The following is a 26,193-nucleotide window of genomic DNA, read 5'->3' as shown; positions in this document are numbered from 1 at the left end:
CCAGGAAGGCAAATTTGCGAGACGTCTGTAGTGTGCGTATTATGCGTGGAGCTGAATGCGACACAGATCAATTCTTGGTACACGGGAAGTTGAAAATCTGTATAAGGAGGAAGTGTAGGTTGGGTGGCGTTGGGATTCCTAGGCGGGTTGATGTGTCGAGGCTGGTTGATCCAAGTGTACGTGAAAAGCTTCGATCCGTAGTTAATTCTGCTGATTTTGATAGGTCGTGGGCGCATTTTTAAAATACAATCTATGAAATAAGTGTAGATGTTCTTAAGATGATAAATTTGTTCATGTAATTGTTCATCTTATCACTGGTGTCTGGAGGGGTGTTGCCGTCCATCAGGATTGGGTTGATGCCATACTTACATCACTGTACAAGGGAAAAGGGGTCCAGGAGCGACTGTGGAAGTTACCGTGGGATAAGTTTGTTGGAAGCAGTGGCAAAGTATTTTCCAGAGTTCTACTCAATAGATTGTTAAAGTATATTTGTCCATCCGTCATTCCAGAAAGCCAAAGTGGCTTTCGTCCGGGCAGAGGAACCACGGATATGATCTTCTCTGCTCGGCAGTTGCAGGAGGAATGTACTGAACACTGCGTTCCGCTTTATCAGGTTTTTGTTGATTTGACTAAGGCTTTTGATACGGTGAACAGAAGTGCCCTATGGATAATTCTGGGGAAGTTGGGATGCCCCCCTCAATTTCTACGATTACTCAGGGGGTTCTACACTAATATGAAGGCTCGACTGAACTTCAACAGATGCCTGTCGAAACCCATTTCGGTTGACAATGGTGTGAAGCAGGGTGATATCCTAGCACCTACACTTTTTTCAATTTATTTTGCAACTATGTTATTGTATGCCTTTAGGGAATGTTCTCTAGGTGTTTATTTGCGTTTCAGAACCATATGAAGGGTATTTGATCTTCGTCGTTTTCATGCTTCTACAAGGACCTTTCAGCACCTGGTTCGTGAATTGCTTTATGCGGATGACGTTGATCTCGTGACCCATAGTGAGAGAGATATGCAGGGTATCATGGATCTGTTTTCGGGGACCTGTGCGTCTTTTGGGTTTTCTATTAGTCTTAAGAAGACTAAGGTCATGTTCAAACCTTCACTCGATAGTTTGTATGCGGAACCAAATATTTTTGTCAACAACCAGAGACTTGCCGTGGTTAACACATTTGTGTATTTGGGTAGTACCCTCGCAAGAGATGGAACCTTGGATGCTGAGGTCAACTATAGGATACAGCGTGCCACTAAGGCATTTGGTGGCTTAGAGAAGCGAGTATGGTCTGACAGGGGTATAACTATTCATACACAGATCAGTGTCTATTATTCTTGTATTTTACTATCCCTGCTTTACGCTTCTGAGGCCTGGGCAACTTATGGTAGACACATAAACTCATGGAGAGAGTGCCCCAGAAATTCCTGAGACACATTCTGGGCATCGGGTGGAGCACTTTTATACCTGATATGGATGTTCTCATGCGAGCTGACGTACATTGTATCGAGAATTTGATTATACGCAACCCGATGAGGTCGGCTGGACATTTGACAAGGATGAACGACGATAGATTGCCAAAGCGCCTCTTCTATGGTGGAAGGAAAGCGTCCACAACATAAACCGAGGAAACGCTTTAAGGATAACATCAAAGATAATCTTAAAGCTCTTGGTATTGACGTGTTCAGTTGGGAAAGTGCTTCCAATGATCGTAAAAAGTGGCGCTCCTTGGTCTATCATGGCTGTGATAGGTTTGAGTAGAAAAAATATGACGATGCAAAAATGAAGCGTGATATCCGCAAGAAAAATATGTCAGATATATCAGGTCTGTCGGAGAATTTAATGCAGAACCACACCTATAATTTATGCGGTAAACTTACTTTATCAGTAGCTGGTCTAGCTAGCCACAAGCGTTCACATGGAGATCAATCTTTCTTTGATGGGGAAAACATTGCAGGGCACAGATGTTCTGTTTGATCTGTGGTCTGTAAATCGTGGACGCCTGAAGCGTCATATGAGCGTCCATTGTAGAGCAGCACCAGTTGGCATCCCTCAGTCTCAGTTTAAGCATGACCTTTGCAACATCTGTGTAAGAACAGGGCTGGTCTGAAGAGCCACCTTCGTTCGCACAGAAAATAAGAATCTTGATCACATATCCACATGTATATATGTGTGTGTATAAGTGTATATATGTATATATATTTCAAAAAAAGAAGATATTTCAAAATTACATCAAAATGATTGAGTAATCAACAATAAAGCAAGGGAAAGATGGTCTTCTTCTGTCAAGAGATTACAATCACCATATAACCTTCAGAATGAGAAAAATATATAATTATTTCCACAGCCAGACAACGTCGAAGCTCACAAGAGCCATGACAGCCAACAAGCTGGAAGTCTAAACCTGGAGTTTCGCCTCATTTGGGCTCATTAGTTAAGTTCATTCAACTGTCGGATTTCGCTGCGGTTTGCTTGATCTGTGTTAGTTAATGGACTCTTTTGTTTGCTCAGTTGGTAGAGTGCTCGCCTCCTCTGCAAGAGACCCGGGTTTCGAATCCCAAGTTCTGATGTGTCTAACTGATGAGCCCAAATGAAAGCGAAATCCGAGATTTAGACTTCCGGCTGTTTGGCTGTCATAGCTCTTATGAGCTTAGACAGCTGTCTGGCTGTATATATATATATATATATACATATATATATATATATATATATATATATAAATAATCCCCATTGTAAATGTATAGTATATATAATATGTATTTATACATACACTCATTTTTTAGTTTAATTTATAAAGGCTCAAAGGTTTAAAATATGTGTTACACCCTTCATAAAAAATTGAAGTGGAAATATATTTGATTATGTTAATAGCGGTGAGATATATAGAAGAAAACTGGAAAAAAATATATCCAATCATTTTTAACATGAAAATGTTGAATGAAAAATTTACGCAGTTTATATTTTTCATTTTCCGTCATTATTTTGCGGGAGCACCAACATGAGAATTGATTTAATTCTCTCGTAAATTATTTTTCAGGTAAAAAATATAGCTTTATTCACAATCAATTTGCAGTTTTATCCAAGATCTGATATGTCGGAGACGTGCGCATGAAAGAAGAAGAATTTCTCCTAATTTTTATTCGCGGGAGGAAAATTTTGCTGGAATTGTATCGATAAAGTCAGGCAGTTTTGTTCCTGTTTAAGTTGCATTCATAAACATGTTTACAATCTATCCCTATCAAACACGTTAGCGCTTATTATTTCTTTTATGAGTTCAATCTACATCCTCGTGTTTGCAATCTAAAAATCTGTTGAAATTTGAATGCTCCTCTTGATCTATTAGGATGTACACTGTATCGTTTACTTTATTTCAGTTAGTACAAAATGTGAATTCACAATCACGATTTAAAAAAAAAATTATATATATATATATATGTGTGTGTGTGTATGTGTCTGTGTGTGTGTTGTGTGTGTGATATTTTTAATAATTACTCTTTCGATACACACCTTACAAGCGTTTCCTTGTGCATAGCACTGATATTGCTATCATACAATCATCGATGATCAAGAAATATTACAAACAATCGCATTTCAGTTGATGAAATAAAAAAGAAAACTTATCTTTGATGATTTGTGTAATGGCAATATCGGCTATATGTACACTGAAATATGTGTAAGACGTGTATATTATCATTATATTAATAAGAATTATGATTGTGGATTAGATTTTTTGTGTTACCTGGAATTAAACTTTAACAATATGCACACACACACACAGATTTGTAAAATGTACCGAACTTTGATATACTGATAGAACCTATTTGTAAATTAAAAAAAGTAATTTGACCTTTGAATGTAGCTCTATGGCCATTCATATATATATATATATATATATATATATATATATATATATATATATAAATATATATATATATATATATATATGAGAGTACTTCATTTAATCACATAAATTAATATACGAAACTATAATTTTATGCGTAAACTTTAAGTATTTACGTCAACAGTGCTCAATACATAGGTAGAGCTAGGTAGTAAGTTATGAAAATATATATGGCAATTAAGCTACACAGAATATTCCGCGTTTCATCAACGCTAGGTTTCGTCAGGTTTATGCGAAGACTTGTGGCGTCTCGCGTTTTATATATGCACATTCTATTGAGGTTTAGTTAGACAATCGCCTTCCTAGATTTCACCGCGCTCCTCCCAATCAGCCAATGGGTAGGCACTTACAGGACAAAGGCCCACTTAACCTTAGGTGCAACCCTTCCTTTGTGTGTGATTTTTTAGCGGGAAGCGTAGATATCTACAGATAACCATATATCTACAGATCACTTAAGCCTGACGAATCCTAGCGTGGATGAAACACGTAATATTCTGCGTAGCTTAATTGTGATGTATATTTTTATAACTTACTATATATATATATCTATCTATCTATATATCTATAAAAACAGAGATGTGTGTGCCACAGACGATTTCTGATTGGTTAATCCAATAATCACATCTCCTAAAAAACTATGGTTCGTAGGCTTTTAACGTTACCATAAAATATTATGGCTTTATTTATTGTCCATCTTGGAAGGGTTTAATTTTTTCCTAACTTGCGATTTACAAATTACAAAGATACGAAACTAACTTACAATCTAACAATCGAACCTCCGACATCACGGCCGCCATTATGAAACTAAACTAAAAAAAACAAAAAAACCGCGTTCACTCGTGGTCTTTACATTTCGGGTTTGGGTACGTGTGCAGTTTTCCATTGACATTAAAAAATGGAAATATTTTAAAAAAAAATATATTGTACGTACTCGTCATGGGATAAAGTTTTCCTACAGAAAAAATCACGTAATTTCATCAAGTAGTTATTTTTTATAGCGAAAAAAGAAAAAAATCAACGCTACAAGCGAAATTAAACAGAAAGTTCAAGTAGGGGGATTTCCCCCCTTTTTTTTATAGCGAGGCCAAATTACGCAAATTTGGCCTTTTTTTTAAAGCAGTTTGGCCTTCAAAATTTCTGTTTGGCCATTTTCTTCACCGATGAAATAAAAAAAGCAAATAAAAACAACGCAATAAAACTTTTAAAAATACGGCACACTTTTGTTGATCTTGTTTGTTTTTTTTTGGTAATTTTCCTTATTTTTTTATTTTTTCAAGATAATACTATTAAATGGACACTATTATGCCAAATTAGCCCCCCTCCCCCCCAAAAAAATGCACAAAAATTCGAGATTTAAGGTTTTGACGAGATAATTTAGCGAATTGTCCGGACTATTGCGAGATAACCATCCATTAGTTTTTCCTAAAATTTTGCCACAAATTGTATTTCATTACATAGATGTGCATAGTAACAACATTTTTTTGCCGAAAATTTGGTCTTTTGTTATATATATGGCGTACTATTATCCTTATATATGTGATGTTTATGTTTATAACAACATCTTAATACGGCGCTGCCGCTGCTGATCCATAGTCGTTTCGACTGACGGATGCCACACACATATATATATATATAAGTGTCTGTGTGTGTCTGTGTGCATTTCCCTACGCTAAAACTCTGTCAATTTTAAGCCTAGAGATTCGAAATTTGATATACAGGGTACTGAGATTTGGGAAAATCGATGTGATAGGTTTTCGACAGAAATTTGGCGATTAAGTGGTCAATATTCAACGATTTGACCTTTGAGAACTCTACCAAACTCCTCCTACAATTTTGGGTCTAAACAGTAAACACGTGATATTTTAGATATAGATTCCTTGGACATGGATCTAACTTATTAACTTTACTTGATCCCTAAACAATAAATGTTAAGAGGTCATAATAGGGGTCAAAGTTTAAAAAAATTGACCTTTTTTTTTTCTCAGCATTAACCTCAAAACACCTGGGCAACGCCGGGCACCGATTGCTAGTATATATATATATATATATATATATATATATATATATATATATATATATATATATCCAGAGAGAGAGAGAGAGAGAGAGAGAGAGAGAGAGAGAGAGAGATGCATTAATAACTAATTACATATATAAATAAAGTACTTTGCAGATGAGTCCATATATATCTATAAAAGGTTCCGTGCGTAGTTTTGTCTGCCACGGTCAAATTTGAAGCTGCATTTTTATCGTTAACTCTGATTAAGAAAATGCCTTTTTGTTATGAATTACTAAAATAAAATGATATTTTATTGCTTCACTGCAAAATCAAAAACACAGAAATAAAAGCCCAAACCTATAACAGACGTTGGAATTGCTCTGCACCTTTTGACCACATCTTGAAGTCATCATCATATTCGTCGCTAAAGCAAACGTCGCCCTTTCCGCCACGAAATAAAAAGGAAGCGCCCATTCCCTCCGCCTAATACTGCCCCGCCCCTCACTCCACATAAAGAAAACTCCGTTAAATCTAGGATTTAACCCACAAAGTACGCAGTTGACGAATTAGCACGATCACAAGTGCATGCATGGGAACGACCAATTCGACAGAAACGGTATAGAAATGCAACGCGTTAATTCCAAAAGTACCCGTTGACTTCTTCTATTCACCCTTATTACACCCCTAGACGAATAAGCGGAGATTGAATAACGTTTGTTGTTTTACGGATACTTAATGTTACATCTGAGACCAAAAAATATTTGTTGAATTCGTACAGAAGGATCAAAATTAACGAAGTTTAGTTTTACTCCTTGCCATCTTAAACAAAGCATATCGCCATTGGTTCGTAACTGGCTACTATTTGTGAGTTGAGCAACGAGGTGGCTGCTCTTATTACATTTAAATTTCTTCAGCTTGGTATAGTCAGGGAAGCAGGAAACAGTAAGGGAATTTAAAGATATAAAAGTTGGAGGGAGAAACTATTATTTTCGAAGAATGTTCTAAATATAAGTATTTACAAGGTAAGCCAAAAGCAGGTGGACAACGTCAGGTAATAGTTATAGTTATAATAAGAATTATTGCATTAATATAAATGATATATAAACTTCTTCGGAATGGTGTTCACCTACTTTTGACTCACCCTATATATATATATATGTATATATATATATATATATATATATATATATATATATATATACTAACATGTTTCTACTTTTCTTCAATGAATCTGACCTCATCTTGAAATATCCTTTTTAATTTTGGTTTCTTATAAATTTTCATACAAATTTTTGTTTCCAATTCATGTGCTAACCAGCAAAATGCATAGACTGCCTATACGAGAATTCTTCAATAAGTTTCCGGGCATATTTATATGAGTACTTTTATTGATATTACAAGCGTGGAACTCTAGTCTCCTTCGAAGTAATCCTTTCCGGCGACAATGTACTTGTTGTATCGTTCCACAATTTCTGAGTTCTTCTTGTGTGAGCGTGTCAATGACCCTTGTCATAGTCTCTTTCATCTGATCGATTGTCTCATAGCGAGAACCACTAAAGTTTCTTTGAGCTCAGGCAATAACTAAAAATCACAGGGAGCAAACTGCGCACTTACTGTCTCTATAGACACACACTGACATTCATTTTTTGGTCAATCAACTCTGGTGTGCTGATTTTTTATACTTCTCCAACACCTCTCATCATCACTCACAGACCCCCTGCCTTCCTTGTATCTCCTATGCAACTCAAAACTGATGTTCGATTTATGCAAGATGTTTCAAAAGCAGTATAAATCATTCCATACGTTTCTGTGGCATTTTTCCAAGTTTAAAACAGAATTTATTGCAAATCCTTCTTCTAAAACGTCCTCACGTCCATATTGCACTGACAATTAGGATTTTGTGACAATCAGGATTTTGTATGGTGTATTCCGATTTCTTCTGTCGGTGTTAATTTAACCTGGAATCATAAAAAATAGTTAATATTCTCATAGGATGTATAACAATAACATACTGATTATTCAAACGTCTACGACAATTTTAAATGCCTGTGTAAAATACATTCTGGAAACTTATTGAAGGTTTCTCGGAAATATTAATTTGCTAATTGGATTTTCTCAATAATATGAGTTAGTTATTGAAACTGCGTGGAATAAGGAAAAAATGTATTTCTTTGTGAAATGATAAATTTGTTGTAAATTTTTAATTTACAGAATGTGATTACAAATCTGTATATATATATATATATATATATATATATATATATATATATATATATATATTTCGTCATCGACAAACAGTCCTGTTTCGTTGAATCACGACTCATCAATGCCGCTAGACAGGAATCTCTCCCAAGCCAAGGATTGTATATATATATATATATATATATATATATATATATATATATATGGGTGCAAAATTAAAAAAAAATAACGGTTTCATGCCAAACAAGTTAAGAATCTATTTCAATATTTTATTTGTCAAAATTAATTTCGGTATTTTGATTCATAACAGCATCCCAATTAGGAAATACATTTAATTTTTTTACGTGCCATGGCGGTTGGAACATTTTCCATTCGGATGCTGGTGAAGTATAAGGTTTAAATGTCCGATAAAGTAGAAAACGCTCACCGAGCATGTATGTGTTAAGTAATAGAAAATCTACTACTTAAAATAAGCACTGCTGATATGGAATGCTAAATAAAAAAAATTGTTTTAAGCCAAAGAAGTGCAGAATCTTTTTAAATAAATAAGCCTATTTATTTATTGAAATTGTAATCGATATTTCGATTCAAAACAGAATCTTCATCAGGAAATACAGCTTTTTCTTTTCACGTACCATGGCGGTGGTAATGCTTAGAAAGTTGTCCTTCCATAATATGCTTATTTATTTAGATTTTGCACGTGTTTGGCGTTAAATCGTTATTTATTTATTTTTTAATTCCATATCTACAGTTCTTATTATAAACGTAAACTTTTTATTACTTAATATATCCATATTGGAAAATTCTGAACACGTATTGAAAGCATATCATATTGCTAAATACATTTCGTCTGACTATAGGAGCCATTTATTGAAATATAGTGTTTCTTGCTGAATAATACATTTGTTGTAAAGTTGTAATTTTACAGAATTTAATTCAAAAATCTTTCTCTCTCCCTTTCTCTCTCTCTCTCTCTCTCTCTCTCTCTATATATATATATATATATATATATATATATATATATATATATATAGTCCTGGTCAAAATCATAAGACCACTTAAGAAAGTAAGCGTTTACGCATATTATCGATTTTTTAATCAAACAAATGGTTGAAACCATTGCCAAAAGGGAAAATATGATGGAAAAAAATGAAAACTGCTTCATTCGAAACCTTAACCCTGATATAATAATTATTTTTTTTTAAAAACAAACATTTTCACCTGGTCAAAATGATAAGACCACTTTAATAAAATAAAATAAAATGAATACGAAAAGCTTTCTATGTTACTAAAAGCAACCTGTTTGTGGATAAAAAAACATCTTACTAAATTATAAATGGCAAAAGGGAAACCATTATCAGAGTTTGAGAGAGGAAGGATCTTTGAGCTTAAAAGGGGTGGACTCCCTCATAAATCCATTGCAAACGAAGTGAATCGGAGCAAAACGGTCATCACATTTTTTTTTAAGAAATCCAAATCAATATGGCCACAAAAAGAGTCCAGATCGACCAAAATAAATAATAATCCCATCATTGCATCGCCGTATCAGAAGTTTAAAACAACTCCAGTATGAGTTCAAGTTGATTGAAAAGCCAAACAGCAGAATGTAGTCCTAAAACCATCAGAAAGCATTTGAAAATGAAGGGTTTAAATCATTTAAAGCGACTGCAGAACCATGTCTTCTTGAACAGCACAAAACTACCCGACTTAAATATGCCGCCAAATACCAGACTTGGGATGAAGAGAAGTGGGAAAATGTAATTTTCTCCGAGGAGAAAAAGTTTAATCTAGATGGTCCAGATGGATTTCAACACTATTGGCATGATAAAAATTTGCCCAAAGACATTTTTTCAACTCGGCATAGTGGAGGAGGGTCTTTAATGATATTGGGCTCTTTCTCGTCAGCTGGGACCCTAAAGTTGCAAGTAGTGAAAGGCCGGCAAACATCATTAAAGTACATTTCAATGCTTAAAAATGCTTCCATCAGGACTGAAGGTCCACCTCTGTGTGGAAGAAATTGGATTTTCCAGCAAGACAACGCTGCGATACACACTTCTCGACAAGCACGAGAATACTTTTCTTCAAATAATATAGAATTGTTCGATCATCCAGCATGTTCTCCGGACCTCAATCCCATTGAGAATCTTTTGGGATGGATGGTAAAAGAAGTGTTCAAGGATGGAACACAGTATGATTCGATAAAGGAAGTTTCTGATTCAGTTTTCAGTACATGAGATAAAATTCCTTCGCAACTGATAAAAACTTAGTCGCTTGCATGCCAAAGACAATTTTTGAAGTAATAATGGAAGCTATACGTAATACAGAGACCCTTTTTAGCAATTTATTATTGCCTTTGTTAGATAAATTATCAGTGGTCTTATAATTTTGACCAGGTGAAAATGTTTTTTTTTTTTTTTTAATAATTATTAGATCAGGATTAAGGGTTCGAATGAAGCAGCTTTCATTTTTTTCGCCATCATATTTTCCCTTTTGGCAATGGTTTCAACGATTTGTTTGATTAAAACATTCGATAATATGCCTAAACGCTTACTTTCTTAAGTGGTCTTATGATTTTGACCAGGAATATATATATATATATATATATATATATATATATATATATATATATATATATTGAGTAAATATGTGTGCAATTTCAATGAGAAATAGACGGGAAGCTTTAAAATAAGATGAAAAGAAGTAAAAAAGGCAATCCAGAACCATAAGTTCAGTAAGATCATCTAATCAGTTCAGATAGTAAATTTTCAAATATGTCAAAATCTATGATATAGTTACAGGTGGAAGGCATATATTGATGTAAGAATCTAAGAACAATAAAAAAATAATTATTTACAAGACAGGATTTGAAGTCTCAGAAAAGGTACGATGAAGCTTTCAGAAAGAAGAGGGTTCCATAAGCCTGCGGTTTTTGAAAAGAACCTACTGAAAGGGGAAGTTGTATTACAATAATGTTCTAAAACCATGAATTGATGGAGACCACAATACAACCGAATCCAATCACTAATCACCTGAAACAACAGAAATATAGAATAGACCAAACATTCTGAATAACACATGCATTTCTTTTACTCCCTCCAGCTAGAGTGGATCAGTTGACTACGACTGTAAGGCAGAAATGTACTATATTTGACTACAATAAAATGCAGGCTATAATAAAGATAATACTTGCTTTGATTTTTCATTTTTCTTAAAGGACGTGTCCGTTTGTATGTTGTCCCTAGTTGGAATCATAACGTATGATATGCCTCTCCGTATATCTATCTGTGTCTTTTTCTTTCTATCTCTAAATCCCATGAGTTTACAGGTTGTCTATCTTATGTATTTTTTATGTAATCGTATTTAATAAAACATGTTCATTGGCTTTATTCTTTATTTTGGCTGCAATATCTTGTTATATAATGAGGGCCACATTCAAATGTATGCTAACGACACCATGTGAATACTGGTCAGGGATTTTCTTTTTCTTAGCTAGTTATATTTTACCGAGGGAGAATTTGTGCGTTTGAGTGTTTCATTTTACTTCATTCGAAGTTCTTAGAAATCAACGATAACCATATGCCGGGGCTAACAGTTGATCGCTATATGAAATACATAGATATTCGAATATTCCATTAAAGTTCTCCTTTCCCTCTCAAACATTGAATTAGTAAGGAAGCTTTAAGCTACTTGAGGTAGCATTACTTATAGAAGATGACTCATTCCTCGTCAAAGCTATTTTTTGTTAGCGACTTAGGAGATATTACTTGGGCTGCCAATACTATCTAATTTTGAATATTTCGTCAGGGTATATTTGTAGGAAAATATACTAATGCGAGGTTGTCCTGACAACCCCTTCTACAGAGAGACTTTAGAGACTCAAGGATAATTTCTAGTAGGATTTCATGTTTCGCTCCAGTAGGCATCCAAGTTTTTCTCCAACAGATATTCAAGTTTCTCTGCAATAGGCACTTAGTTTCTCTCCAGTAGGTATCTAAGTTTCTCTCCCGTAGGTATTCATAGAAACCAGTGTGGATGGTGTGGTTATCCGTCTATCTATCCTTCTCTTTCTCTGTCTTAATCTTACGTGAATACTGGCTGTCTCTGATTTTTTTCTGTGACAATATTTAAAAAAATGTTTACAAGTTTTGTGTTTTTTTGATTGTTTATTTATTAGTAACTTATGTTACATAATAAGGCTTGCATTCAAATAGCTGCTCGTTCGCCTCTCTATCACTTTTACGCGTATGCAAGCTATTTCTCTGGTGTTATTTTGTTAATGCCCTTTTGTCCTTTATAATACATCTTTTATATAAACAATCGATGTTGGAGTGAGTTTCTCAGCCAAGTTTCACGGCGATGATGACGGTTTATAAAGGTTTATACAGTAATCGACAGTTGAAACATGCAACACTTCCGAATATTGGAACCAGTAAAAAGCGAACCATCACATAACCTTTCATTTTTACAATTCGTATCTGACAATCGAATACAAGAATTGACGAAAAATCTTTACTTTGAAATTCCAAAGGACAGTATATTTTGACCCCACAATTCTGTCACGTACGTACTGTTCGGTTGGTGGTACTAATCGCTTCGAATGACCCATGATCATACGCACCGTTATAATTATCTTTGCGATCATTACGTCAAGACAAAAATGCAACTGCTGTGCAAGAAAGGAAAAAAAACAAAACGTGTTATTTATTAGCCTCGCGTGGTTTTCTTTTACTTTATCTAGCGACTTCATCTTGAAGATGTTTTCTAATAAATATCTCGTGTTGTGATTTAGCACCATTTTGGCAGAGCTAACCTTTCGCTATCAGCCGAGAAGCATGTATCCATGTCGGAGCTATCACGCATAAGAGCGATAATGTTAGATAATCTAGTCAAATTGGAGGAAACACGACGTGTGTACCAACAGTATCAAGTAATCTGTCATTCAGATAGAATCACGAAGCGGGGCGAAAAACACTAACGTTTTATTACACGAACGCCTGTTGACATCACAGCTTGACACGAAGCCAGTTTCGTCAAAGCAATATTTTATTATAAGCATGCGCAATCTAGATCTGAAAAATATGGTCTGCGCACACATCAAAACAAATGCTAACTACTAACATTCAAAAGAAGTGTAAAACTAAATAGCATTGAAATCAGCATCAACCATATTAATATTTCCCTATCTGTGGATATCTCTGTTTCTCTGTGTTCAACTTCCGCTTTAACCTAATGTAAACAGACCTTTCACTATACAAATACGAATATTTAGAGTGTAATACAATACTACTATTATTAATAAATCTACTACAGCTACTACTACTGCTGCTAAGATTGTGCCTGGTTATAATAGTAGTAGTAATATTATTAATAATCAAGGACTAATGTAATTTGGTGTCGGTCTGTCCGAAGCCAGCTACATATCTTTCTATTAATGTGTAATTTTTATTAATCAATCCAATTTACTAGATTGTTTCAATGCTCAAATTAGGAGGGGGCGTAGTATCTGTTCTGATGTCATAAGCTATCATCCTAGGCATTACCTCGATCTTTTGTGGTTATGTAATGTAGCTAATGCTTTTTCGTCACGATATCATATTAACGTGTACCATCCTCTGCGTTTTGGGGGATGGTATTACTGTTCTATGAAATCATTCTCCAATATATTTCTTCCTCCTTTGAGGAGTAACGTATCGATCGATGCCTCCGTTCAGTCTCTAAAGACAGAGAAGCCCCTTTGTAAGGGCAGCTGCGCGTGTAATTTTGAGGCAAGTGTTACGCAATCCCAATCATACCTCTCCTGAATCAGCACTCTTTGAATTGAGTGGCAAGGAGAAGTCCAGGACGACTGGAAACAATACCGAGCTAAACAGAGAGCAAATTCATCACCTAGAAGTCCAAAATGGTCACCCATTTAGTACTGACCAGGTTCAGCGTTGCTTAACTACGGTGATCCAGTGGGAACCGGTGTGTCATCACAATTATTCCGTAAAGTATATCAACAAGAAATCGTCACAATCGGTTCAACATACTCAACACTTTCATTATACCGTCTTGAAAAATATACGACCGGCGCAGCATACTACTACTATTACTGCTATTACTTCTATCATTAATAATTTTTAGGGTCACCAGTAACTGGTGCCACACCAAATAATTAAGAGGATCTAGAGGAGTGAAAAGACAGATGAGGGAAAGCACTAAGCAGACCTTCACTGGATGAGTGTGAAGAGGACTGAGACCGTTAGGAGGCTTATTTCAACCTATATTCCAGTGAAGACCAATGGTTGATATTCACGAGAAGTTAATGGTAAACGGCTATTGCTATAATGCAAAGGTTATTGAACGAGGTGGTTAGTATTAAAAATCTGTGGAGACTTGTTGTCCCTAAGATTCGAAGGAACGTCAGAGGTTGTTTTTTGATGATGATCCGTGTAAAAATTAGTAGCGAATACTACTACTACTACTACTACTACTACTACTACTACTAATAATAATAATAATAATAATAAAAATAATAATAATAATAATAATAATAATAGAACAAAATATACAAAATAGTATAAGCCTAAATGAACTGGAATTACAAGAAATTCTATACCCCCTAAAAAGTTATAGATACACGCACGTTGTCGTGCTAGCCTTAGCTTGCTCCAGACAAAATGCCAATGAAAGGAAATAAAAATAGCGGTAAAACTGAGAGCAGAAGATACAAAATAGACCTACAATGAAACGGCGAACAAAGTGTTTGAGGAAGCTCCTCAACTTCCAGAGAAGACCAATCGGCATTGCCAACGAGAAATCAACAGTAAACAGCTGTTGCAATAAAGCAAGTTAATCAGCAAAGATTATCGAAAGAGACGGCGAATATTGTAAATCTGTAGATGATTGTTGTCAATCGGCCTCCTAGGATTACAACTTAGTGATTAAATAACAATATAAAAAATCACGAGCACCTTGTAAGTGGATATAATAAACTGCCGCAAACGGAATATGAAAGGAGACATGATTTAGATGCAAATGTTATGCACACTCAAACAATTTGTACAAGCTTAATTCACAATCAGTATTGAGTACTAAAGTATATGGAATACTTAATTTACTTCTATTTGTTCACTTAATTTATTCCCTATTACTTCATCTGTGAACTACTAAGACGGTGAAATTTACTATTTTGCATGTTTTTTCCCCTTCTTGTTGGCTATCAAAACGTCCGGCTTTCTTTTTTTGATAAGTTTGCCCGTTCGGACGAGTCTTCATGTCTCAGAAAATGATATGCCTTTCATATTCCAATACTGATTTCACTTTACGCCTGTACCATTTATCTGTACATTGTAAATGCACTTGTCCGAACAGTTCGCATAATGAACTGTAACCTATCATGCCAGATTTTGTAGTTCATTTGTGCTAGTTTGCAGCACAGTTATGCCGAGGTGCTTTACTTTTTTTCTCTATTTGTCCACGGCTGTTTTTTTTCTGGATTTTGATTATCACGTCCGTCTCAATGGTATAGGTTTTTCACTGCATTGTTTCTTTCTGTTATACTCTTCTTCGTATAGTTTATTTTGATCGTGCTTTTAATATCATGTATCAGCATCTTTGCATTTCGCTATATATATATATATTTTTTGTATTATACGAATAAATCAGACTAATGTTTTCATTTCGAGTGTCATTTGCACAACGTTTTCATCGATATAACCTCCGACCTATAGGTGCATAAGTTATCATATTTTATATCAGTAAACGGGTAAACTTTTTGTTAGATTTCGTATTTAGATTCTAGTTAAAAATAAAATTCAACATGAAAATGATAAACATTATCAAATAAAAGAAATTTTATCTCTTAATTGTGGAAACTTCTTTCAGTCTTGCAGTATATGAATACCTACTATAAGGTGCATGCGTGTCAAATTTTTGTGGCAAGAGTTTCGTAGTCTTCAACCATACCTCTCCGGAGTCGACATTGTTAAATACCAGTGGCAAGAGAAGGTTCAGAACCACTGAAAACAATGCCGAGATAAGCGGAAAGCACACACAACGCCTATAATTCCCAAATGGCCACCCATCTGGTACTAGCCGGGCTCAACGTTGCTTAACTTCGGTGATCTGACGAGAACCGGTGTGCCAACGTGATTATACCGTATATTTCGAAATTATTTATGTGAAAATTGGGGAGAGGCTAAAGTTAATAAGATCTATTAACCAATTGTAAGTTCTTAAAAGCATAATTTACGAAAATAAGACTCCTGATAAACCATAAGCGTTAAAGCACGTATTATTCTCGTCAATAGCTGCCCCTAATTCTCATTAATGCTATTTCAAAGTCTCGTATGAATATTTTTTATTCATTTATTACCTTATTAAATTGTATAAGATAAAAAAAGGAATATATTAATTAAAATCTAATTTTCAGCATTATCCCATGCGTACTCAAACAATAGATAACTAGACAAGAAGAGCGAACTCAGAACAATGTTAATCTCTTTTATTGCATTGTCCACACAATCGTCAACACTAACCTTACAAATTCCTCTCTTTTATTTATTTGCATAAAGTCTGTCAGTATAATTATCAGGCTAATTGCTGGCAATGCGTGTGCAGGTCTTTGATTTATGTATATGCGTTCTTTTTCTCTGGTTTATGAAGGATTCAAAGTTTCTTACGATAAGAACTTCCCAGATTATTATTACTTTTATTATATCACTAGCAAGAGCATCTGACTTTACCAGAGATTCAATAGTAATCACTTCCTTGGACTTTTACTTTATTTGGCACCTTACATCATATAACTCTCTATGTGTTACCACCCTTTCTCTTCCTTTTCGTCTAAACCAACTCAGCTAGTCATAATAGATGAAAAGTTGAAAAAAAATCTCTGAATTATTGTCTTATAAATAAGATTCAAATTTAATGAAAATCGGATATATATATTTAAACTTTGTTCAGGTTGGAGATATGTGGTATTTAGCACATCGAAGGTAACGTAGAGATTTAGGGAACAATATGATATATTTGAAGTTTTAAAGAGGGTTTACCTTTTTAGCTCCATAAGGTAATAAGAACACTTATAGATGAGAGACCGCTTCCATTGACTTCCACAGGACAGTTACATATAATTAATGGAAAGGTAAATGTCATTGCTATGTTTTTATACAAGTTATTTCATCTTAGTAACTTTTAATCGATATATAGTACATCATTTGTATTCATCGTGAAGTTTTCTGCAACTCTTAAGTAAATTACAGATTGTTTCGTCAAGTTGAGTCGTGAAAATTTACACATAGTGTGTGGCAGGTTATCGGCTAATATTTGCATAAGATCGTTCAGTTATCTTTATTTTTGAATGAATGCGTATCATCTTTTATTCGGTACTAGCCTGGATAGCCGGCGTTGCTCGGGTGTTTGGAGGTGTGTGTTGACCCCCAAAAAGTTGTAGCAGACAGGCAGGCAGGCAGGCTCGAACCCGTGACGCGAAGGCGGAAAAGATAGTGTAGGTGTGTGTAAGGGTGTTGCTTGAGCAAAAAAAAAAAAAAAAAGAATATTTGCGAGCGCAAAAAAAAAAAAAAGAATAGAAGCAGTACGTAGGCTCGAACCCGTAACGCACCAGAGGAAAAAATGCTGGAAAAAAAAAAACAAAAAAAAACGGTCTTACCGATGTGCCTACTTTAGTTGTGACGTCACGGTCGGTCGACATAACGTCTTTTATGCGACACCGCGGGTTGAATGACTTGCAAAAAATATCAGTGAAAAAAACGACCATACCGGTAGAAAAGTGCCTAGTTGAGAGCGAAGGAATTAATGTTTTGGGCTATCTTTTATATTTGTCGTCCAAACGGTCGACCTTTAAAATGATACCCATCTCGTGAAAATCCGTCGTCATTGTCGAAATGATTAGGCAGACATATATACATACATATATACATGCACATATATATACATACATATGTTTAAACAGAGAGGCGAGGTTTATATTATAGATGTCTGTTTCGCGTATACACCACATAAGGTTTGTATTAATGTTCTATGTAGAGTTGTGAATTCTTCAAACGTAAATTTTATGCGAGTATATATTTTGTTACTTGCTTTTGTAACCACAATCCAATACTAATATGGAAAAAAAACATTTACCAAGAAGTATAAATTGGTTGCTCCCCAACGTGGAGACTTTCCTAAAGCGGTTGTTACAACCTGGGCACGGTAACCAGTTCCTCAGTTGTTGGACACGATAAAACGATAGACACCTTCTCTAAAATAAAGGGAGCGTTGTGTCGTCTGCTAACGGAGCTTCTCTTCGAGTTCTCGGTGACAGTAATGGCATGGTTTTCATCATCATTCATTTTCTTTGTAGAATTATTTTATTATATTATTCCATTTGTGCAGAAAATGAACACTTATAAGCATTGTAGCCATTAACGAACAACGTATGTTTTTTCATAAAGATATACTCTTGTATTTTTACATTTAAGAAGAAGAATTTTAAGAACTCTACTCGTTGCCTTTTTGGTATCGATTTTAACTCTTATGACCAGGGGCAGATAATAATATTTTTCAAGCGCTGCTAATCAGGATAAATCCTCTCTCTCGTAATGACCAAAAACGAGTCAAAGAAAGAGAGAGAGAGAAAGAGCGAGAAAGAGAGAGAGAAAGAGAAAGAGCGAGAAAGAGAGAGAGAGAAAGAGAAAGAGCTAGAAAGAGAGCAAACGAGACAAACAGAGCATGAATACAGATATTATTAGTAAATTTCAACAGATTTTTAGTGAATCCGATTTTACCAACATTGAGCTGACCTTTTCACCTGTCAACGCCGATTGCAAACAATCTGGCCCGCTGATGTGCGCTGACATTTTGAGACCACAACAGTGTGGGGTTAATTTTATATGTCTCTCCCCGAGGAGAAGACTTTTAAATGTAATAAGCTTAAGAATACCCCCCATTATCATTGTCTTCCTTAGTTTATTTTTCTCGCTTGTCAATTCCTTATTCCTGATTGTATTTTGTGCCGCGTTGATCATATTTTCGTACCTATATTTGGAATAGGTGTATAAATTGTGCATGTGGCTTGATTCACTGGTCAAAACGCAATGCTCAAGTTGCACCAGAAGCTCCTTTCTGAGAAACAGCAGTAATCACACTGGAGCAATAGCCGGCAAAATCTGGTGGAACAAATTGGTTGACGGATACCTTCCGAGAAGGGGATGTATTTGATTTATTCGAGCCCAGGAGACTGGCAGACGAGTACTCGTCTATTTTGTTTCTTAAACCTGCTCTGAAACCTGGAGTATTTGCTTTGACAGTGCCTGGCGGACAATTAAACCTAAGGGAATATGAATAATTGTCCCTGAAACAGAACTCCCGTGTTTGAAAAGCGAGGGCAACTTATCAGACTTGGCCTTTCTGTTTAACCACTTACATGACAACTCGAAGTAGATCCACATAAAAAGTTTCAGTGTTGTTGCTCGAGCTGTGAAAGGTTAAACAGTTCACACTTACTACTGTGTATCTAATGTCTGGTACGTGGTATACAGATTTCTGAAATAAGAACGGGAGGATATTAGTGGTTTGCTGACCGAACCCTATAAAGTGAATGTCAAGGAATCACCGGCGACTTGTAAAGTTCGGATCTCTTTTTGCATAATGCAGCAAGGTTTAATATTCATTAGACTTATGTATTTAAAGGCTGGAAGGCACCAACGAAATGGCAGCAAGAATAACTAATTTGGGCTGTGTTTCTATTTAAGAGCATATAAATTTGTTAGCGAGTGGAAAGTGCTTGTCAGTTCGAAGGGGAAACTGCCTATGTTGTATATTATACTGATAGAATAGGGAGAGTGAACCAGATAAGTTTTGTTTTCTATAATGTTTGTGTTTTATAGCGAGTTGGATGTTATGTATAAGGTGTCATCTCTATAAACACTTTCCCGAAGGATTCTATTCAGACTGCCATACAAAAGAAAATGTTTACTTGCCGAATGGATAAACAGCATTATCACTTAACCATCTGCCTCCTTACCTAATGTAAATCTGTAGATCCCTGAACAATTTGAATAATAAAATAATTGAATAATATAAGACATACTGCATACAAAGGCCTTCTCATTGAAATCTTTATTATATATCCATCAAATACTTAAATACAACCCAAACTCACCTCTTAAAACACTCACATATATGCAATCAAGCTTTAAATTAGTTGGTCTTAGAAAGTCTACAAAATCTGTCGGAGGATTTTTTTACATGGAGATCATCACTTATCAAGACCAGGAAGCCACTCGGGGATAAGGGCTATTTTGTGTACAATTATCAGTAGGATAATATCGTAGTAATAGTTGGTATTGGAGATTTGATAAAGTGTCTTACTGAAGGGGGCGATTAATCAGGAATTTGTTTATGTTGGACTTGAAGACGTTCAAGTTGTAGTCAGGTGGGAAACGGGCGTGCACTTCTCAGAAAAAAAAACTATGTTCATGAAATCTACGTTTTGATGTAGGCACAGAGAAAGAGTGGGGGAAATTACTGAGAGTGGTTTTAGCTAGACAGGTGTTTATCATGAAGGATTGGCGAAGGGGGACCAGAGAGTGGAGCTCAGACGAGCACTTGCCATGGAAATAACGATAAAGCAAAGACAGGCTCGCAATGTCTCTTCTGTGGGAGAGAGGTTGCAGGGAAGAGCCACGGAGTCTATTTTGTACTTTGTCAAGGCAGAATAGGCTGTTTTTTGAAGCTCCAGCCCAGATGTGGCAGCAGTACTCCATCTTTGGACGTACTTGGCTTCGCATATATATATATATATATATATATATATATATATATATATATATATATATATATGTGTGTGTGTGTGTGTGTGTACACATATATATGTATATCCATATACGGTAATTCAATGTAATTAGAGGAAGAATAAGTGTAATCACTTCGTCGATATCTACTTTTTGTATATTGACATTATAGACTATTACCCCATATATATGTATATATATATATATATATATATATATATATATATATATATATAGAGAGAGAGAGAGAGAGAGAGAGAGAGAGGCGGTGGGAAGGAGGAAAGCATGAAAGAGAACAGAAGAGTAAAAGAAAGGAAGAAAAGCATCAATCAAGTAACTATCTTTAAACAGAAAAAAATCAGAGGGCAGAGAGTGCACAGTTAAATAAAACGACATAGAAACAGTGATTACACAGGAGTAAAAAAAACTCATCATTAAAAACATGTACAGAGGCAAAGGGTCAACGAGAGGGATATAGAGCGAATAAGACAGAAGGAAATAAAAACAGACATAGCGGGATGAAAGAGGAGTGGAAAGGTGAGAGTAACACATCAAAAGAAGTGCAAAGTTAAATATGAAAAGACGACATAGTCTTAACGAAAGTTAACAAATAAAGTTAACAAAATAGGGAGATAGGAAGGGAGAGTACATGTACGTGTGTGAGAGAAACAGGGAAGGGGAGATGGCGCAGATTTGATTAGATCGAAGCTTGTTAAATGTTTCTGTTTATTCTAAATGTTTTAATTTTTGCCCTCGTTAAAACTTCAATTAAACCTGCTTATCGAATGGTAAATTAACTTTTCATTACGTTGTTGTCCTGGGGCCACAACAACAGAGAATTTCCGTTAAGATGTTGGCATTTTCAAATAGAAAGTGAATGCGTGTCTATTACATTGGACGAAAATGCTATTTCAAACTGAAGCGTGACATACAAACCAACGGACATAACTTAATTATATGTATAATAAGAGTTATCTCAAATAATGTATCGAAGTAAAGTACTTATATGATGTTGCAATAGCATCTGAGAATTTACTGATTGTTTTTGTGACGTAAGCGTGATTGATGGACGGACTAATCTTTAGTCACGTCTATAAAAAGAGGATGTGTGAAGTTGCGTTTAGCAATGGTAATTCTCTTTTCGAATCAACCACAATAGCAACAAAGCTTTTATTTCAGAGTTAAGTGTCACAAACCAACGATAATTCTATTTCGAACTTACTTTTGACAAATCAAAAATGCTTACGGGTGGCAAACCAATTAAATTATTATTATTTTTTTATGTATTCGTAACAGACTAACAACACGTGACTTGCTTGTTTGCTTGTCTGCTTGAATCTTATAATAAATACTTTTACCAAGAATACTTTATAAGTTTTGGTTTCGGGTTCGATTCTAGCTGATGACACTCAAGAAATATTTTATTTTTTTAACTTTTGAAATAACTACTATATATTGGGTACAATATAATATATATAATAATCGAAAAAGTATTGACTCTTTAGTAACTTATATAAACTCTGCATGAATTAAAATATTATATTTAAGCGAATTTTACAACCGAACCAGGCCGGCGCCTTTGTTAGTGCTATTTAAAATTTAATAGTAACAAATCACGGAAGTTGTATTTCACAATAATTATTTTCACAATAATTATTTTCACAACACCTATTTTCACAAAAATTATTTTCACAATAATTATTTTCACAATAATTATTTTCACAATAACTATTTTCACAATAATTATTTTCACAATAATTATTTTCACAATAATTATTTTCACAATAATTATTTTCACAAAAATAGTGACCGACAATCTAAAATGCTATTTCATACTTTCTTGAGACAAATCAAAGAATTTGTAATTTCAAACTCACTATTGAGAAATACATGCTATTTTAAATTTAAGTAGGACAGAAAAACAGGAATGCTATTTAAAATCTGTTTGTGAAAAAACAACTAGAAATCGATTAAAAATTTAGGAGAATGCTATTTCAAAATTACTTGTTTCAAAATAACAGTAATGATATTAATGCTCTTAGACAATTATTCGTGATTGACAAACTAAAATGCTATTTAAAATGTACTTGTGAAAATCCAACGAGAATGTTATTTCAAACTTACTTGTTTTAAAATAACAATAATGTTATTAATGCTATTGGAAATTCATTTGTAGATGACAAACTAAAATGCTATTTAAAATTTACTTCTGCAAAACAAAAATCCAACTAGAATACAATTTCAAACTCACCTGTTTTAAATCAACCAGAATATTACTACAAATTTACTTGTGAAAAAAATCAACCACCATTCTATTAATACTATTTAAAATGTACTTGTTACAAGCCAACTAAAATCCTATTTCAAATTTCAAACCCAAGCTCAAGTTTCAAACCAACGAAAAATTCTATTTCAAATTTACCAGTGAAAACACAATAAAAATGCTATTTCCAATTTACATGTTCGATCAAAGAAGACAACTAGCTTCTTTTAAACATACAAAAACCTGTCTCAGATGATATTATTATTATTATTATTAGTAGTAGTAGTAGTAGTAGTAGTAGTATTAGTATTATGATTATGATTATGATTATTATTGTTGTTGTTATTATTATTGCTATTATTGTTGTTGTTGTTATTATTATTATTGTTGTTGTAATTATTATTGTTGTTATTATCATTAATATTGTTGTTGTTATTGTTGTTGTTGTTGTTATTATTAATATTATTATTGTTGTTGTTATTATTATTGTTATTATTGTTATTATTATTATTATTGTTGTTGTTATTATTGTTGTTGTTGCTATTATCATTGTTATTATTATTGTTGTTGTTATTATTATTATTATTATTATTATTATTTACGCATGTTGCAATGAAAATCCGTTTTCAAATGAAAGTCTGACAGACGGACCGCTTCATCACAAACCACATATCTGAAATGTGCAAAATAAATTAACGAACACAAACATCAAATAAAGAAAACAAGATAATTGATGCATTATTAAAACACCTGATAACTGTGAAAGTTTTCATATTCTTAAAACTAGCCATATAAAAACCCAAAAGTAACAAAAAAATCAAAATCAAATTACATTTAAACAAAGATAAATCAAACATAACTGAAAAGAAAACATGTTCTTCGCGCGAGGCAAAGTGATTTTAGCAATCAATTTGTAATATTATTCTTTTTTTATTAGCTTTTTTTTCATTAAATATTCCGTGTTGCCATCTAATTATTTGACGTTGCTTCTTTGCCTTTTCGACACTGTACAAAATTCATTAGAGACGATACGACAAACTTTGTGCAGGTGCTTTATGCTCATTTTCGTATTTTACACATTTTTTAATTACGACCGATAATATTCTGACATTTCTCGTTACCAGTTGCTCCATCTGTGAACGTCCTTGGAGACAGCGCTTCCAAGGAAAGGGGAGAAATTGACAGAAAACAGATAAAAGCGAAAGATCGGACGATTACTGGAGGTTTCGTTAGTGAGAGGAGAATTATGATTTCGCCCTCCAGATTAACTGTTCTTTCAACAAGTTTTTCAAACTTTCATTTCAAACGATGGAATGTTATAATAACGCGTTTCCACGATTAGGCTATAATATTTCAGTTAGTTCTCTTGGATCAAAACCTCTTTTCATGGGGTCTAACACTCGATTTCTTTATGCGTTAAACTATGAGCGCTAATTATTAGAGTTTATTTTGTAGGACGAGAAAAGGTATATGCTCACACTTCAGTAATATTTGTATTTTTCATGTATATTTAAATTTTGTCATAAAAATTGGTGTATTTTTTCAAATATTACACTTTATTTCTGATGTATATTGGCAAAATTGTTGTCTCAGTTCTGTGACAATCTAGAGTTGCGATTTTTCATTTTTAGGCGATTACATATAAACAACCTTAAAAGTGACAGTTTACAGGCAGCAAATATTTTTGTCAATTAAATATTTTGGATAGTAGTCCGTATAATAACCCATATTTTATATATAGTATGACTCAATGCTTTAATTAACCTATAAAGCCTGGAAATTTTTAGAAACTGATTTCAGTATGAGCTAATATTCAACTTACAAACAGCACTTTTATTAAAAGTATTAAAATGCTCGAACTATCTTATGAACTAAATAATTGAAAAATTAATCTAAAAATAACTCTAAACTCTAATTTCTGTTTCCCCTGCAAAACATTCATAGCAAAAACTCGTCTAACTACAACCACTATAAAAAATTCATTGTTTCATCTGTGTATTATGTGCTAAATGAAATTTCTGTAAGCAGAGTTTCTTTCCAATAACTATCTATCTGTTGAACACAATACCACAGGAGTTCTTCATAGTTGACTATGGCATGCTCGTTTTCAAGTCTAATATTAAAAAATACTTGAATTATCCCATTAAGTAAACAAATCCAGCCCAGATCCAGGTGTAGTCTGCAACTGTCAAGGTATTTTTCTCAATATTTAACTGGCGCCAAACATTATCCCTTATCCTCTATTGTTCTTTAGACCATAACGAACGATGACTCCTTAGTTAGAAAAATACAATTCAAAGAAATCATGTAGCTAGTCATGGATTGTTTTAGGCGTTGTATGCTTTATGCTATGAAAAACATGACCACGATTTAAAACAAACACAATTGATTGCATATCCTTAAAGCAGTGTTTAGTTCGAAAAGAGCGATCATTTTAAATGAAATGTATATGTAAAATCTATTTTTGTGGTTTTATTTTATTTTTACCACTAACTTTTTTAAAGTCTGTTTAAAAATGCCTAAAAATGGAAAATCGCAAGTTCCTATTTGAATGGATTTACATGGTGTGCGAATACATTATTTTCTTTCACAACAAAAAGCTATGATTACAAAATGGCAAAAATATTTTTCAAATACAAGCAAAAAACAAATAAGGATACAGTACTTAAAGTATCGAAAAATTTTGTTAAATAAAGTAGAAAAAATGAACGTAAAATTAGTTCTTATTTCCAAGAGATTCGAGCAGTTAATCAGAAAAAAATCAATGTGAGATAATTTCTGTACGTTTTTTTTCTTTATAGTGAGTATCTACTTTTTTTCACCGATTGCGTATATTTTTACGATCTTGCCCTTTGGACTTAAGAAAAATTTAGTGAACATCTCTAAAAAATTTAAACGACCTGAAAACAATCATTTTACGTTAAATTTATATAGGAAGCTTATGTCGCACTTAAATTTCTTTTTTTTTTTCTTTCTGCCATTATTTTCAGTATGTTCACATATACTAAAAAGTAAAATTTCATTTTCTGGTAGTAAATTTACTGTGAA

At 33.9% G+C, this 26,193-nt stretch overlaps 1 pseudogene; it reads right to left on the bottom strand.

Annotated features, from left to right (window-relative positions):
• Positions 1-16,132: 16,132 nt before the first annotated feature.
• LOC145242091 (5S ribosomal RNA) lies at positions 16,133-16,249 on the bottom strand (annotated as a pseudogene).
• Between the last annotated feature and the right edge of the window lie 9,944 nt (positions 16,250-26,193).

The sequence above is a fragment of the Euprymna scolopes genome, chromosome 2, assembly GCF_053919585.1.
Source record: "Euprymna scolopes isolate OS-2025 chromosome 2, ASM5391958v1, whole genome shotgun sequence".
Classification (NCBI taxonomy): domain Eukaryota; kingdom Metazoa; phylum Mollusca; class Cephalopoda; order Sepiida; family Sepiolidae; genus Euprymna; species Euprymna scolopes.
The sequence above is the reverse complement of the archived record's forward strand: the minus strand, read 5'-3'. Positions and strand labels throughout refer to the sequence as shown.